General features: G+C 44.3%; 1 long non-coding RNA gene across 2 annotated transcripts in view; it reads right to left on the bottom strand.

The window, feature by feature from the left end:
- Positions 1-613: 613 nt before the first annotated feature.
- The window catches only part of LOC143216715 (uncharacterized), a 146,935-nt gene continuing 136,428 nt past the window's right edge, over positions 614-11,120 (bottom strand). Inside the window, exon 2 of one of the 2 annotated variants that reach the window (XR_013010608.1) lies at positions 614-745. This is a non-coding gene — a long non-coding RNA (uncharacterized LOC143216715). The remainder of the gene's footprint in view (positions 746-11,120) is intronic. The other variant, XR_013010611.1, reaches the window with a different exon arrangement.

Genomic DNA, 11,120 nt, shown 5'->3' with positions numbered 1-11,120 from the left:
TCAATATCTTGACCAATATCAACAACTCAAGCCTTCCTCACTGTTAAGACCTCACTGTTAAGGTCACGTCAAGGTCGTTGAAGTTGTCGTGACCTTCATTTTCCATGAACAAATTTCTTTTCTGAAATTTTTTCTATCGCATTTTGTAGGAGACTAAACATTAATTAATTTTGTTCCAAACATTTCTTTATCTGGCTACCGAAAGTGCTCGAGAAATCGTGGCGACAGTTACGTGGGACAGCCTGTCTACTCTTTGGTGCCTGATAGTTCTAGTTGTTCACGAATAATTTAATCACCATAAATAATTAAAATCCACGCTATGAACAGTGATTCTCTGAGTAGAGGGACAAGTAGTGTCTTCAGTCCATAACTAAAATTCCTGATAGCAAAGTATTAATCCCCATTTCTCATTAATGATTGTCCCACAAGCCGAAAGCTACTCAGTGGCTCCATCAGGAAGCGTTTTCGCGACAACGAGTCCCTGGGACAAATCGCCTAAACTCATCCCGGCGTCTTCCCACATCTAAACACCGCAAACAAAAGACTAACAAGCGAGCTCGCGAGATTGCCAACAGCCTTCGCTGTACCACGGCTCCCACGAAAACAGTTTTCCGTGACGGGATGATGGGATAAAGACTCTTGGTGGTCGTCGATGAATTCGACTCGGTTGCACCACACTCGTCGATGACGAGCGCTCGTAAAACCTGCAGGTGACACGCTGGCTGGTGAGATCTGTCACGCTTACCTGAAACAGAATCGAAAGAAGAAACGTAAACTCGTTGGTCTGCCTAAAGGGATGGCGAGGTGGAAGGTAGCAGACTGTGACGGGACAAAACGAATCAGCAGCGTGGCAACCGGGATCGCTGTTCTTAGGGATATTCAATTTACGGCGTAGAAAAGAAATTACAAACTAATTACATGGGGGAATGGCTTCTGTGTCGGTACCCAGGCTCGACTTTATTTATAACTTGTAGTCAATCAGAAGTGTAGTCAGTCAGAAATGTCTCCATACAACTTTTTTAAAAGTCGACTATACACGATTTGAGTGCCATTCGAGAATTTAGAAGAATTAGTTTACTAAATTATGTGTGAAGAAAATTTCAAGAAAATTCTAATTGAAAGGAATTACGAAAAACATAGTTAATATTATTAATTATACAACATTTTTATCCGAGTGTGTTAGGAGAACTTAAAAATACGTCTTAAGTTTTATTCAACGATTAGAATTTGATTCTTGTACTTCCGTGAATGAATTTTCATGTGGATCATTTTCTAAAACTTGCATAGTTAATTATCAAAATGACAACGAGGAAAATGTTTTTCTCAACAGCCAGAAGATTCATCTATTCCAGTAAAAACATGTACAAGGATAGTTTTACGAAAATTACAACAAGAAAACATTTTTATTCAACGATTAGAAGATTCCTCGTCGAGAGCAGATCGTACACATTCCTGTTCTAGTATTGCACACATTCCAGGACCGCAGGAACGCGCAAAGATCAGCGTTCCAGATACCAATGACGTAACGATCGCGGCCGAGCAAGTGTCGTCCGACTGTCAGAGATCAGGAGGTTGTGAGCGGGAGGCGCGGCTGGATGATTAATTTGCGGCTTCGTTATTGTTTATTATATCCTCGGAGAGTCCTTGCGACGACCCACGCGACGCCTTGATCATCGGCGGTGGTGCGGTGAGGCAGAGAGGAATAATCGGCCGGCGAAGAGTGACACAATGATTCCTCGAAGCGTTTGCCTAACCTCGGCGACCAGCAAGAAACCGCCGCGGTCTCTTCGTGTCGCTTTCCGGCGAAGAGGGACACAGAGAAAGAGGAGCATAGTTGAAGAGGGCGAGGAAAACGACAAAGGAAGGAAGAGGAGACCCGATGAAGACGACGACGACGACGAAGAAGACGAAGACGAGAGACAGCCGCGGCCGCGAACGAATCGCATGGGAAGTACAGACAGAGAGAGGGACGGATAGGCAGGGTAGGTAGACAAGGTAACAGTCAGGCAATCAGGCTGCGGTGCGGGATTCGCGGCAGCGTTATTATCTACTTGGGTGGACAGGTGCCAGGGGGTTTATAAAAGTTCAGCGCGCGGCATGGTCGGTGGAAGATCGTTATCAAGGGGGATGAGAGCGGCGGAGAGAAAGAGAGAGAGAGGGGTGTTGAGGAGGAAGGGGAAGGACGAAGAGAACACACGGGAGACAAACGGTGGAAGAAGGAGCAACGAATGGAAGAATGGAAGAGGAGGAACACGGCGAAAGAGGAAAAGAGTGAAGTTAGGGGGACGCGGAGAAAGAGAGAAAGAGAGGAGAGAAAGAGATAAAGAGAGGGGGTTGTAGCGACAGGGTGGGGAGGAGAGGCCAGGCGTAGATTCATGCGGACGCACTACTAGACGGCCGTTGCCGACGCGTATAAGCCACGGTAAGGGAAGGCGGCGGATACCACGAGGAATAAAAGGTCTAGGTAGCATAGTTGCACGCACATTCCCAGTTCACAGCCTTGACTCCGCTCGGGGAACGAGCCGAGTCGGGCTGAGTCGAGCTGGTGAGTCCAGCCGAGTCGAGCTGAGTCGAGCCGGGCCGGCTTGGCCAGCAGGTAGGCTAGGCGGCATGGAAGCAGCCCGAGCAGCAACCGACGACGACAGAAGCAGCAACGACTGCTCTCCGCGGGCCGACTGGGCCGAGGTACGAACGGACTCAGCCGGCTGGCCAGCCAACGAACGCCAGGCCGCACGGAGAGATGGGCCAGCAGCATGGCCAGCCAACGAACCGTGGGTAGAAAAAGAAGGGCTCTTCTCTCTAGCGCTCACCAAGCTACGCTCGTTCGCTCGGCGATGGCAATTATACGCGGCCGAGCCGTCCTGGCTAGATTCAAGATCAGATAATCCCATCTGTCGGTGTAAGCGGTCTGCAAACGATCCCGCGAACGATCGGATATCCTCTCCCGAGCCGATAGATTTTTCAGGACGATCCGCACCGTGCGCCGGACGGAAGGAGCCCGCTCGCTTACTCTCTTGCTCACTCGCCTACCGGATAGCTACCTCGTTCCATCGGCTCTTCTGTTCAACGGACGAGTAATCGCCGCGCCGAATGAGTATCTGGTCTATCCGCCACCGCCGCCGATAGAAATACAGCGGAACCCTCTTATCTGCGAATTCAATATCCACGGTCTACCGCCGTTCGAAAATGGCTCGTTATTGACACGTTTCATTTTTAAATGTGGACAAATAATGTCCTCACTCATGGGTAACACGGTGGTCAACGAGTTAACCATTTGTAGAGAAGGATTTTTGAAAATATTAAGAATAGCTTCCTTAGAGACTTGTATTGTGCATCAAATGTTAAATAATAAGCGAAGTGAAAAGTGCAAGGTACTGATATTATGTAACGTACATAATTAAAGTATTTCGTTGTAACTACAGTAACTACACTTTCATTTAGTCGAGATTATCGATACAGATGCAACTTCTTCGCTATTTTGGGGACAACGTTTTCGGTAGGCATTTTCTGCGCCTCATTATAGCGTTCGGTTATTGCTTCATTCCGAGCCAGGAAAACAGACTCGGAGTTCTTCCTGTACCTCAATGACAGCGACGTATCATAAATCTTACACTCTTCCACGGTCAGTTGCGATTTGCTGTTGCCGTCTTGGGGTTTCTCGTAAATGTACACACCGTATGCAGCAGCCAGATTAGCCGTTCCTCCACCTCCATGGTGGCCGAGTAAGGATGAGCGTACGACAATTACGGAAAAACGCTCCATAAAATTGCCATTGGTCACTTTCTTACTAACACTTCGTAGAAAAATAGCATAAAATGATACTCCATGGAATCGTATTGCCGTGATAAAGTCACAGGACACTTGTGAAGACCCTTTACTTCGAATAGCTGTTATTATAAACAAAATTTAAATTATAATTAAATAACTATCATTTTGCGGTTTCGTATTCACTTTTTTAATAGTTGATATCACTAATTATTGCAATTATTGTATATTAATAAATAACATCAACTATTCATTCTATTCAATGATACAAGTAACGTTTCTAGTTTTGTGTGTGTGTAATAAACGTTACTAAATCATAATGTACATGCATCATACATGATCAATCTTGTAACACTTTTCTCCTAATCTCGAATTTTGTTCTTCTCAAAGAGTGCGCAAAGAATTTGATGGGAATCCATTAGTAGAAAAATGTTATGTGATCGATTAAGTGACAACGGGCCGATAATACAATCAATAGTGCGCCTAATGCAGTGAACGTAGCCAGGCATGTGTGCATAACGATTCGCAAGAGAGGTGAACCTTTTATAAACGAAGTTTCGAATTAAACTGACCGAACCGCAGCTGAATGCCAACGTTCCGCGGGCACTGTTAATGAAGAAGTACATTGAAGTAAGCAAAAGCAACATCTCCTTTCTTCCATCACCAGCCATGAAAACCTACAATTATTAGCCTCGTAACCGGTATCAACACTTGCTTGAAGTTGACAACAGAAAACGCTGTACCCACTCATTAAATACTTTTGCTTTCTCGGTTATGTAGGCTGGGATACGAGAAAACAGATAAAACGAAATACAAGGGGAGATTGAATATTGCGCGAACAGGATGAAATTTTATTTTCCCAGCCCCTCGCCGAGATAAAAATCGCTGTATGGGATTCGCGTGTACGCAAATGAATTTGTTCTAGTCGAACAATTATCCTACGTTATTTCGAACCACTGTGACATCGTTACCAATCACTTACAGTTTACAGGATTAATATTACCTTGCTCCTAGTGAATTTATATCAATTTACTTATTGTTAGTGACACCGTCTTAAATCAATGAAGAAGATATACACCAATTTTGATGAGATTTCTGCGAGAGGTAGTTCTCGGGAGAATATTTGACTAGAATTTTTCGCAGTCCTTGACTTTGTTGATTTGCCTCCGAACTTTGCACATGTCATTTTCTTACCAACTCTTACAAGGGGAGTGAGACCAAAAAATTTCAAAACAAATTTTGGACTCCTGCTGCTATGGTCCATCATTATGACTATAATATATTTAATATATTATGACTATAATAATTGTCACTATAAGTCCATCATTCGTTAGCTCTGGGTTAGCTAATCATTTTCACAATTATTTAAAAATTTTATTTTTAGCCCCAAATTGTATGTCAATTTGATGTGTAGGCCACACCGTACTGTGTCTGTATATCCCACTATAGTAGTAAAACTTAGTGTACAGGAATTTTACCAGTCTAGGGTTAAATATAGGATATTGCCTTTGGAAAGAATGGGCAGCAGCATCTGGCAGAGCTGGGTAGAAGTAACGAGGACGTGGACGCGCGGTTGTGTTCCGCAGATGATTTTGCAAATTTAGTGGATCGATCGGCAGAAACAAAACCCGAGGAATCAAGGCGGACAAATCAGGGAGCCGGGTGCCACTTGCAGCACCGGCGACGACAGTGAAACGTACGAAAGGATACGTGTCTCGGATACCGAACGCCCACGTGAAATCGACGGCAATGCCATTCCAATGTTAATTGAGGTGCCCAACGCCCACGCAGCCCGAGGTGTTCTCGGTTTGCCAAGCAGTCGTCAGTATCGGCTATCATTAGCTCGATCGGGCCGCCGATAAACATTCGAGGCTCCTCGGTAATTCGCCTAATGAGATAACGGTACACCGAGCGAAATCTCTGCACTTGATAACGCTTTACGGCGTTCCGCAGGTTTAGCCGAGAATGCGAAACCTTTAAGAACGCGGCGCAAACTATGCAACGATTGCATTTTACGGGAACGTTCATACTCGTTATCCGGGAACAGGGATTCGCGGTAATAGACACTCCGCTAATTCTTGCTGCTGATGCGTATACTTACCCTTACCGGCCTACAGGTAGATACCGGGTTACAGGAATATATCGAAATTTGATACTGTTTATTTGCAGTCGCGTCAAATCTATACGGCGAATACATAGAGCGGCCTGTTCAAGAGTGATTGACCATTTTCTACTCCTTCAATTAGCTATTCTTTTGTCATATAGAAGAATTTTTTATATAGTTTCAATTATTCCTTTCTATTTCAATGAATACGAAATCTCAGAATGGACTAAAACGAAACAGCCACGATGATTCTTGATCAGTATGATTGTCGTGACCGCCTCTACCAAAAGAAACAACATCAAAACATTTGTATAATTTCACTAATTGCGAAGGAACAAATTAGGAACCAGTCAATTTCACTTCGGCAGTGTTAAACAGCTTCGCCCCGAGACATCATTGATCGAACTTGGTGCGCAACCGTTCGATCAGAGCGGCGGCGCCAAAAATCCGCGAGCAAAAACGGGGCGCCAAGCGGTGCGCTTGTCGAGCCAAGTGGATGCGGCAGGTTTTAATCAGACGCGGTTTAATTTCCTCGGCGCGACGTGCGCGCTCGCGCGAGCGATCATACGGACAAGCAAGTAAGCGAGCAAGCAAGCAAGCACGCGCGGCCGTGCGTGCGTCTTATCCCGGTTCACCTTTAAAGGATCTCCCCCGGCCGGCGAACGAGACGAGACGAGACGATCGTGAGAGATCAAGGTGACAACAAGATCCATGATTCGGGATTAGCTGCATGAAAGATGCGCGAAAAAGAAGGGGAGAAGGTTGCCCCGGAGGTTGGGAGGAGTGACGGGAACCCGACCAGAGAAGGTGGTAGAGGCAGAAGAGGTAGAGAAGAGGATCGGAGGGCAGCCCGGTAGAGGGTGGGAAGAGACAGACGAGATGGAATTGCGGACGCAGACGGTGAAGCCGAGCCACCGTCTGGTCCAGCTGGAAAAATCGGCTCTGAATCACTGTACGGCCTACCTGCTGCCTTATTGAGGAACCCGCTCCTCGCCCGTTCTTTCAGCCCATGCAGTCAGGGGTATAAATAGCGCACTTTAAGAATACCGGGGACACACTGCTACGCGTCCATGCATCACTTGCTCTGCACCACTTCTCGGGCCTGGCCGGGCCTGCTCGTGTCTCCTCCCTGCTCTGAGTCTGCACGCGCGTGTCCGACGATACACCGGACGTCAGATCGCGTCCCAGATAACGCCGAAACGCGAATATAAAGTTTACCTCAAAAGCCAGTCGCGTCATAGAGCCTGACAGGACCTTAAATCTCCCGGTGGAGTCGGGCTTTTGAGTACGCACTAGAGCTAGCACCGTCATAGAGCTGACAGGACCTTAAATCTTCTGGAAGAGCGGCTATACTCAACCCTCCTGCAACGCGGTTCACCCTCGGATGGCGGATCTTGGCTCCATTCTAACCCAGAGTTGTAAACGTTCCATTCAACGTCGAATTTTCTAGTAGCCAGTACAAATTATTAGCTATTTATATCGCATGTGGGTCAATGTATTCTTCTTTCTTTCGAGTACATATTACCATAAAAATCGTATGAAAAAGGTTCTAATCGTAGAGGTATTTGATTTACTCTTGTTTGTCGTAAATCCTTAAAATGGTACGGAGTTTGCTCGTAAACCGTGGATATTAGAGTTGTCCACGGACGAAACGTTAACAGGTCGATGGAAGTCTATAATCGAATCAGGCGTGGTATCCGATCGCAGTTCCGACGAGCGTGGCCGAAGAAAGTGTTCTTCCTGGTGCGCTTGCTGGCTAGAAGGATGAGGTAGGTGTTGGTAGACGACAGTGAGCCGGTACGTGGGCCGAGATCCAGGGCCTTTGCCAGTACCGGTCTTACCGAGAAACGCTGTTATCCTGCCCTCGAGGCCCAAGGTGTACCGCAAGGACACGAAACTGCCGGTTTTTGTCGCGGCTGTTCTATCATTCCCTCGGCGGGACTACACCTTGACACGAGCTAAAAGGTTCTTTTCTCGCGCGTCGGGTTAGCAGCGGACCCGAACTAGCTCACGGTATATTATTGCATCGATAAAGACGCCCACATCTTTGTCTCGGGGAACTGCCCAGGCGCCGTTCACTGTCGTTCAAAATTAAGGAGCTGGCAGATGGAAACCGTGGACACCTATGACGTCACGGTGCCTTTATACCATTCGTGAATCGGCATAGGATCACTCGCATGTCGTAGTCCTTGTAATCCCAGCCGGTTTCCATTTTAAATCAAAAACATTTCATTAAAAATTTCTTTAGGCATTAAATGCTTTTTTTCTATACGAGAAACTTAATTATGGCACGATGAATTTATCCATTTCACCGCGGCTAGCGACGTAGTTCTCTTTAAATTAACTTGAAATCTTAAATATTATTGTTATCTACGGATGAAGCCGCGAACTTTTCCAATGATCAACGTAAAATAATAGTGTATCGTTTAGCATAAAGTGCTCGGGAGGTGCGAGCACGTGTTGCGTATCGATTTCTGGCACAGCCCTTTGACAGTCGTGCCCGTGGGTTGATAAGATTGCAACATTAGGTCGTCTCGACGACTCGGCTGGTTGAAATTCTAGTCAAGCGCACTTTATGGGTTACGAATACGCGAGGCAACACGAGGCATCGGCTGCGTATTTACGAGCGATTAGCCAAGCCTATCCTGGATACTGAGAACCGAGCACCATGTCTCCGCTCTCAGACCTCAGCCACGTGACTGGCCAGCCGAAATATGCGCGAACCCTCCGACCAATCGAAACCTAACGCTCTTTCCCGTATTACGTGATTTGCATGCCTCCGAAACTCGCGACTCGGTTTCGTGGAATTTATAGCTGCCATTTTGAATCACTTGTCTCAGAACGTACACCATTTACACCACCGCTGTGACTCTGCGTGTTAAACTCGGGATCTCTATGGAAAATAAAAATTGTATCAAGAAACAGAAACCAAGTAGAAGGTTCCTTCGTTTTTAAGGGGGTATTTTAGAACTTTGGAGAAATCGGTCAATGTTGTAATAAGCTACAGTGGTTTAAACACGGTGAAAATTGCAGCTTTTCACGATTTGTAATAAATAGACTGCGGATTTTTATGCAAAATAAAATTGTAATACATCAATTGCAAGCTATACGAGCTAAGTAAAAATTAATTTTCCTTATTAATGATTTTTACATGTTAAAAATAGTACATTGGCATTGTTTTCTTTTAATCTTTTTCCTGTTTTGAATTACACCTACTCATTATTGTCATAAATGCATAAAATCCGCAATCTGGTAATAAATGTAAGGATTCTGACATTTTTCAATGCCTGTCATTTTTTCCCGGATCAACAGATTTTGAGAAAATTTTCAAAATATGTACAATTAATAGATATCTACAGAATGGATTTTTTAAATTTTTAATGTAGGCTCACGTGAAAAACTGGTAAACAACTTTTAGTATTTTCTCTGTAACTCCGACAAATTGCAACATTTTCGTCGTCTCATGTAGTAAATGTAATTGTTCGAACTTCTCAAACAGAATCCAGGTCATATAGTCCTTTAGAAACTGTGCCAATATTATTTTGATCCACTGCGTGTCCGATTTGTTTTTCGGGATAGCCAAGATGATGGTGCGTTATAATTTGATTATAGTTTGGCTGTGTCTATGAGGTTCGAGGATCTACTATCGGCGCGAATGGTCTGAGGGTTACCATTGTCGAATTATGCGACGTCATAAGATAGAAGTCACTCTGAATTGGAGCGATCAACCGTTCAGCCGACAAATCGCTTTATTAATTTCCTACCGATTGATTGGCGATAATAGGCAATAATAGATACGGACGCAGGTTTCACTAGTATTCAATCGGGTTCATTCTTCTCACCACGCCCGGTTTTATTGTATCTGACACGCAACGAATACTGCCTCGAATAATTCAGTTCGACCGTCCTCAATAATCGACGGAGTGACTAGTCACTATGTACATCGTTCTAATATGAATATCCTTGATATTCATGTACCGGCTTAACCGTGTTGAACAAACAAAAAGAATCCCGCAAAAAACCGTCCAGCAGATGAATCTTTCTTCTCGCGTGCAAATCTCTTTCCTCGAATGGAAACTATAGTTTGAGTACAAAGTACACGCAAGCATAGTACACGTGAACGAAATTTTGTAGCCAAAATAGTAACACCTTTTATATCAAAATTATTCATTAACCCCTCGGACAACGGGCGATTTTGATAGATATACGTATAATTGACGATGCGTAGGATCGTTCACAGATCTAATTACTAATTTTTAAAATTTTACTTTTTAACGATACTTCGTGTAGACACATCAGTCTTTCTGATATCTCCGATGCAACAGCTATTCATTTAGTTTAATTGCCATAAATTGAGTACTCAAAACAGGCTCACAATAAGAACAGTTTTTATCGATTAAATTCATTGAAATCTTCTGTTGGCAATTGATCATTACTTGATAAAATGTAATTTATACTATCAAAAAGGACGACCTTTTTCCTACATCTTTTCAATCCATGCTAATTTTAATAAGTCTCGAATACATCTATCAAGCATGCGCGTCGATTGAATCAAATTAAAATAAATTAGTATATTCAATATTATAATGTGTTATTTGCTCTTTGATAGGACTGATTAGTACTGATTAAGTCCGCTTGCGCTTGTAATAAAGTCTTCGAAACCCTCGCCGCGGTGCACAATTACCATTACCTACACCTGTTCAATATCATTAAGCGGATGCTTTTAGTGTGTGGTGTAATTAGTTGCCGGTACAACTATTGCAATGATACTTCGGTTAATGCATTTGGAATCATAATTTCATCCTTGTCGCCAGCGTCCCCCTCCTCTTTTCCCTCGGTTACCCCGTGTTTCGTTTCACCGGAGGAATGCGAGTAATAGTTTACGCGAGAACGCGCCACGAAAACAACGTAAAAAAGAAACGAAAAAGGAAAAAGGAGCGTTTCCTTCGGGGAAATAAATGGAGCGCTCTTCATCACGATCAAGCATCCGTAAATGAGTTTATTCCTCATTGAACGCGCCGTGTCAGGATTTCAGATTGCCCAGGATGTACGTGTTACAACTGGTTTATGCGTGATGCATGCTACAGCACCATGTAGTATCCATCCACGCTCGAACCTATGAAGCTGTTTACACTGCTTATGCCAATGGTGGCTGCTAAAATTACCTGTTATTCACCATAACGCGCAATTAGTAATATTTACGACACTGTTATCCTCACTTTCCGTGAAATGTGTCGCAATTGAATAATAT

This window comes from Lasioglossum baleicum, chromosome 2 (genome assembly GCF_051020765.1).
Source record: "Lasioglossum baleicum chromosome 2, iyLasBale1, whole genome shotgun sequence".
Lineage (NCBI taxonomy): Eukaryota > Metazoa > Arthropoda > Insecta > Hymenoptera > Halictidae > Lasioglossum > Lasioglossum baleicum.
This window is presented reverse-complemented; position numbering and strand designations above follow the sequence as displayed.